The sequence below is a fragment of the Dipodomys merriami genome, unplaced genomic scaffold (assembly GCF_024711535.1).
Source record: "Dipodomys merriami isolate MVZ:Mamm:240054 unplaced genomic scaffold, mDipMer1.0.p SCAF_9, whole genome shotgun sequence".
Taxonomy (NCBI): domain Eukaryota; kingdom Metazoa; phylum Chordata; class Mammalia; order Rodentia; family Heteromyidae; genus Dipodomys; species Dipodomys merriami.
Genome location: NW_027206512.1, coordinates 4,825,644 through 4,832,857, shown reverse-complemented (window position 1 = coordinate 4,832,857; position 7,214 = coordinate 4,825,644). Strand labels below are relative to the sequence as shown.

Sequence of the window (7,214 nt, the reverse complement as noted above, 5' to 3'; positions counted from 1 at the left end):
GTCAAGTTAAATGAATCTCAAAAGCACACAACCAACTACACTAAATAAATTTCTAGTTATTTTGGCCAAAAAAGAATAGACCCAAATCAATTAAATTAGAAATAAAAAAAGGAAATTCACAACAAACATCTAGGAATGACTATAAGGGATAACTTTTAAAACTTATACTCAAATAAGTTTGAAAATCCAGAAAAAAATGGATAAATTTCTAAAGGCATATGAGCTACCAAATCTTATCCAAGAAAATATAAATCACTTAAACATATACATATATTTGTATATTTTATATATATATATATGTATATATATATATATAAAGTATATCACAACGTGACTAAAAAGCAATAAAGAGCTTTCAATACAAGGGAAAGTCCAGATCCAGATGGATTCAAAGCTGAATTCTATAATACTTTCAAAAAACAACTAACACCAATACTTCTTAAACTTTTCCATGAAGTAGCAAAAAAAGGATCACTAGTGAACTTAATGGTACAAATCCAGCATTATACTCATCTCCTAAGCAGGCAGAGGCTGGAAAAATAAAGAAAACTATAGACCAATATCTTCAATGAACATTTATGAAAAGTTCATTAATGAAATAATTGCTAATTAAAGTCAATAACTAATCCAAAAATCATTAATTTCCTTTTTGGTAGAAAATGTTCTTCATGTGTCCATTGGCCATTGTTACTTCTTCTGTGAAGATATTCTTTAGCTCATTCACCTTTTTATTAATTGAGTTGGTGGTTTGAGGATTTAATTTTTTAAAGTTCTGTTTATATTTGGATATTAGACTATTGTCTTTTATTGAACTGGCAAAAATCTTCTATTCTGTAGGCTGTCTTTTTATCTTATTGGCTACATCCTTTGATGTGCAGAACTTTTTAGTTTGATGCATTCTCATTGACCAAGTCTTTCTTTGTTTGCTGTGCTTTTAGATCTTTACACAGAAAGTTCTTACCTGGTGCATATTATATATAAGGTCTTAGTTTCATTTTTGTGCATTTGGATATCCAGTTTTTCCATTACCATTTGTTGAAGAGGCTGTCTTTCTTCCGGCCTATTTCTTTTTGGCTCCCTTATCAAATATTAAATGGCTGCAAGTGCGCTTATTTGTGGTTCTTTTATTCTGTTTCATTTGTCTTCAGGCCTGTTTTATGTAAATACAGTGCGTGATATGCAAGTGAATAAAAATGTATTAACTGAGATATGGTAGATTCAAAGGAGAACTCAAATAGTGTAATTCTTTAGGAAGTCAGTAAAACAAAACAAGGGGAAAGGGAAGAGTGGTGTCACAATGAAGAGGAGGAGGGTATAAAACAATAAAAAATGCAGTGTATATACTACAAAATTAAGAAATGTGAGGGAAGAAATGGGCACGGATGAATGAGTGGTAATATTGAAATGAGTGACGTTGATCAAGATATATTGAGTTCATAAACTTCTTTGTTAAAAGCAAGTCCTTTGTATAACTACTTAAATATAATATTATATGAACTACTTAAATATAATATTATATAAATACTTAAATGTAATAATAAAACAAAATCAAGATCGGCTCTGTGAGGCGGAAGCAGCAGCAGCGGCTGTGTCGGTGTCGGCGGCTGTGGTATCAGTGTCGGCGGCAGTAGCAGCGATGGCAGCGGCTGGACAGAGGAGTCCGGGCTCCCCCCATGCCATTTCAGAGCGAGTTTGGAGGCTGTAGACACTGGAGGCAAGTGGCTGGAGGCCGAGGCTTGGCGACTCAAATGATTGAATATAAACTTGTGGTAGTTGGAGCTGGTGACATAGGCAAGAGTGCTTTGATGATTGAGCTAATTCAAAATCACTTTGTGGATGAATATGACCCAACCATAGAGGATTCCTACAGGAAACAAGTAGTAATTGATGGAGAAACCTGTCTCCTGGACATTCTCGACACAGCAAGTCAAGAGGAATGCAGTACAATGAAGGACCAGTACATGAAGCCTGGGGAGGGCTTTCTGTATGTATTTGCCATAAGTAATACTAAGTCATTTGAAGATATTCACCATTATAGAGAACAAATTAAAAGAGTCAAAAACTCTGAAGATGTACCTATGGTCCTAATAGGAAATAAATGTAATTTGCCTTTGAGAACAGTAGACAAAAAGCAGGCTCAGGATTTAGCAAGAAGTTATGGAATTCCTTTCATTAAGACCTCAGCAAAGACAAGACAGAGTGTAGACAATGTTTTCTATACATCAGTTCCAGAAATCTGAAAACATAAAGAAAAAAATGAGCAAAGATGGGAAAAAGAAGAAAAAGAAGTCAAAGACAAAGTGTATAATTATGTAAATAGTTTATAATTTTTTCTTAAGGCAAAAGTAGTGATTTTTGTACATTACACTAAATTTTTAGCATTTGTTTTAGCATTATCTATTTTTTTCCCTGAAAACTGTTAACTTTTATCTTACATTCTCATTTTAAAATTACAGTGGAAACTTTTTCCTCTTAAGTGCCAGTATTCCCTGAGTTTTGGTTTATGAACTAGGAATGCCTATGGAAAAAACAAAATTACTGAACATCTGAGATTTCATGCCTCAGGTTTTGGTGCAGGCAAGTCGATTTTTTTTTCCTGATTTTCTTAACAATTGTGAACGTTGGTGTGAAACACCAAGCTCTGGAATCATCCCTCTCATGTTTTAATCTAGTTATATCAATGGATTAATGAGTCATTACAGCCTCAATTGAGACTTTATGGTTGGTTTTTCTGAAACAATGAAGAACACATATGGATGGGCTTCCTTTGGCCTAATCTTCAAGTTTCCTGCTCTTATGTTCCATTGTTTGTCATCCTTCATGATTACTGCTATTAGTTGTGGTCACTCTCCCAAAGATATATTTTTTATAAAAAGGGGGAAAATGTGGGAAATTTTTTTAAAACCCAAGGAAATGAAAAATATTAAAAGACCATTGACTTTTTCTACATTGGGTAAATTGCTGTAAGACTTCTCTTAGCTTTTCCTGCTAAGGCTCAGTATAAAAATGAGGATCCCAGCAACCATTTGGGGGCATTAATCCCACACTACTAAATGTTTGTAGTGATCCAAAACAATTTTAACATCTTAAAAAAATTCCCATGGGAATTAAATGTAGTCCCCCTGTGTCTGATTGCTCTGTCTAGCCTGTTAGTCTGTCTTTGAAAAATCACATTAATTTTAGTCATGGTAATTAAGATAATTTGAGCCAGTTATAAAGTAGCAGGGGATGGGGAGACCCAGGTTATGAGACCAGGCCTCCCATGAAGCTTTGTGCTTCATTGAGCTTTGACAGCACAACTGATTGCATCTTCGTGCACCTCCATGTCATACTTTTAGTTGAGCTTTTGTGAACCAGCAGAAAGAGTTCTTGGATAACTCAATAAGATCAATTCTCATTGTTTGGTGGTCCTACCAAAAATCAAGAGCCTCACTTCTTTGTTTTTTCTTACTAGAACTTAAAAACCAAAACCAAAAATCTTTAGAAGTTGAGGTAGAAAGGATAGTATTTTTTTCTTTTAAATAATGAAGTAAGTTTAGACTCTTCAAGTCTGGCTAAATTAACTTTTCATCCATATTTAAAAATCCAATGCTTTAAAAATAAGATGAATTGCCATTCATGAAAACAATTCCTTCAGTGAATTTGAATCATTACTTAAAAATAATTACTTAAAAAATTACTTAAAAAAATTACTTAAAAAATTACTTAAAAAATGCAGTGAAATCATGCCATGAAATGGAAATTACTGGAGTAGGAGGAAGTGATTTAGATTTTAGTTATGTGACTTTAGGCAAATCACTATCCACTTCAAATCATCCAAGGTGCTCACTTTACTACTATGTGATTTATAGGCAGTTACATAGAGACTCACTTGTTTGTCTGGTTCAGCACAATCTGTAACTTCTTACTTTGATTATCACCTTCAGTGTCAGTCTCCTGGTCAAAATTGTGCAAGAGATGAAGTTTTTATCTGATTATTCCTTCTCCAGTTATGGATTTCCTCCTCTCTATACTGTCACTTTGCTTGCCTGGCCTGTTTTCCCACAAACCCTGTGACTCAGAGTAGCTTAAGATTTTCCTATTTCAACAAGTCGTTTAAGGATTCAGGTGGACCTGTTGCAACAAGGAGAATTACAAAATGTCATGTCAAAGCAAGCTTTACAATGTCGGTGTGGGGGAGGGAGGGGGGTATGATTGGGTGGGGGGGAGGGGGGAGGCTGGGAAGGGAGGTGAAGGGTAAACAAAGGAGGAGGCTGCAATGCTTGGTAAGAAATGTATGCATTATCCTGCCAATGTAATTGTAACCCCTCTGTACAGTATGTTCTCAAATAAAATAAAATAAAATAAAAAAAAAAAAAGATTTTCCTATTTCTCCCACCTCCAGTTTTATTGCTACCATGGAATTCAACATAAAAGGTTGCTCAAAGGTACATCAGCATTGCCTTGCATCTTACTTCCTCACAGCCTAAAATAATCTGACAGATACCATAATGAGATTCAAACTCATAAGTTTTTTTTTTTCCTGCTGGTTGCGGTTACTGTTTAACCTTGACTCTTTAAATCTCATCTCTGCTGTCTGATCCATTGCTAAATAAGGGAGGGACTTTCAAGTAGTTTACATAGAAACCCCTATGCAGTAGAAGAAGAACTTAATAAAGGTGGTGCTGAAATGTGCATCTAGGACTTAGTCCTGATTTTTTAAAATTGATACATTCTATTGTACAAGTCAAACTCTTACAATGAAAAGGAACTTCCAGAATTGATTGAATAAAGGTGTTTTTCTTAAAAATAAAACAAAATAATAAAACAAAATAATGCTTGTGCTTGTGGGTCTACTTGTAATCCTAACTACTTAGGAGGCTAAGATCTGAGGATCACAGTTTGAAGCCAGTCTAGGCAGGGAAGCCTGTGAGACTCTTATTTCTAATTAACTACCCCTCTTCTCCACAAAAAGCCATAGGTAGAGCTATGACACAAGTGATGGAACACTAGCTTTGAGCACAAAAGCTCAGGGACAGCACCCAGTCCCTGAGTTCAAGCCTCAGGACTGGCACCAAAAAAAGGATCATATACTATATTCAAGTTACTTTCATTCCAGAGATCCAAGCATTGTTCAGAATATGTAAATCACATGTAATACATCACATTGATAGAGCCAGACAAGAAAAATTATGATCATTTCAGTAGAAACAAAAAAATCCTTTTACAAAATATAATATCCATTTATTATGAAAGGTCTGGAGAAGCTAGGAATGGGATAAACATACTAAAACCTAATAAAAGATATCTAGGACAAACCTACAAGCAATATTGTACTAAATGGTGAAAACCTAGGTCCATTCCCTCTAAATTCAGGAACAAGACAAGGATGTACATTCACTCCATTCTTTTTTAATATAATAGTAGAATTCCTCATTAGAACAATAAGGCAATAGAAAGACTTAAGAGGAATTCAATCAGGGAAAGAAGTCCAGCTATCTGTATTTGCAGATGGTGTAACTGTATATCTAAAGAACTCTACCTCTGAGCTCTAAGACCTGAACAATAACTGACCAAGTAGCAAAACACAAAGTTACTTGCCCCCCCCCCCACTCCTAGAAAAGATTTTGGTATGCTTAAGAGTCTGCAGAAACTTAGGAAAATCAGGAAAACTATTTGCAATAGTATCAAAAACAACAACAACAATAACAACAACAACTAGAAATTAACTTAACCAAGGAAGTGATGGATATCTACAGTAAAAAATATTAAATGTTTAAGAAAGAAATGAAAGAAAATATCAAGGATGGAAAGGCCTCCCATGTTCATAATTAATGTCATGAAATTGGCAATGCTGCTAAAGGTGATCTGAAAATTTAATGGAATAGCTATCAAAATCCCAATGTCATTCTTCACAGAGATTGAGAAAACAATCCATAAATTCATGTGGAAAAACTAAGGCTCTGAATAGCCACAGTAAACCTGGACACACAAAGCAATGCTGGGGATATCCAATTCCAGACTCAAACTTTAATTCAGGGCTGCAACAAAATAGCTTAATACTGGCACAAAACCAGGCCTGAATACCTAAGGAACAGAATGGAAGATTCCAAAACAAATCCATACACTTACAGTGATCTGATATTTGTCAATGAAGCCAAATACATATATTTGTATGTGCTGGAAAAAAAGATGGCATGTTAAACAAATTGTTTGGGGGAAACTGGACAATAAAATTGGTCCCTTGTCTGTCACTTTGTACTAAAATCAAATGAAAATTTACCAAAGAGATCAATGTCAGGCTTGAAATATTGAAATTACTACAGAAAGGAATAAGAGAAACATTAGAACATTATTGCTGTTCACACAGCGAGACCCAGTAACTTTGTGTCCTGTAGGCAGAAAGGGACCATACTATGTAGGTATAGACAAAGTTTATTAAAACATCATATACTTATATAGGGCATAGAAGGCCAACCCCAGGACAGGAAGACCTTGAAGGAAAACAACTCTTGGGGGATATGGAGGATTAGCAACCTTTCATTCAGGGTAACAAAAGAGGAAGCAAGGTGCAGGTGGGGGGTCTATTTAAAAAACACAATAGGAATTTTGATGCATAGTTCTACACAATTAACTAGGAGGAGCACAAATGGCATTTCCCAAAAAACATACCTGAGCCTGGCACTGGGCCAGGACCTTTGCCCTGCAGGGAAGAAGGGGTGTTCCCCTTTCCCCAAGAGGAGTGTATGCCAGCATGCACCCTCATGACACACAGGAACTTAGATGGGGTCTTGCTAGTCAATGCCTCCCACAGAACATATTGACACAGGAAGAAACTTCCTGAGTAGAGCTCCAGGGGCTCAGCAAATTGGAGAGAAAATTGACAAATGTGAGTATATCAAGCTAAAAAGTTTCTGTATAACTAATAATTACTACACTAAAAAGGCAATCTACAGAATAGGAGAAGTTCTTTACAAGATATACATCAGAAAAGGGCTGAATATACAAATAGCTTAAGAAACTACCACCACCCAAATCATTAACTCAATTAATACATAGGTAAAGGAATTAAGTAAAGATGAAGGAGGAGGAGAAGGAGAAAGAGGAGGGAGAAGAGGAGGAGAAAGAGGGGGGAAGGAGAAGGAGGAGAAGAAGAAGGAGGAAAGGAGAAGGAGGAGAAGGGGAAAGAAGAAGAAGGAAAAGGAGAAGGAGAAGAAGATGGTGGTCCAATAAAT

At 35.6% G+C, this 7,214-nt stretch overlaps 1 pseudogene; it reads left to right on the top strand.

The window, feature by feature from the left end:
• Positions 1-1,748: 1,748 nt before the first annotated feature.
• Positions 1,749-2,240, top strand: LOC138820596 (GTPase KRas pseudogene; annotated as a pseudogene).
• The last annotated feature ends 4,974 nt before the right edge of the window (positions 2,241-7,214 follow it).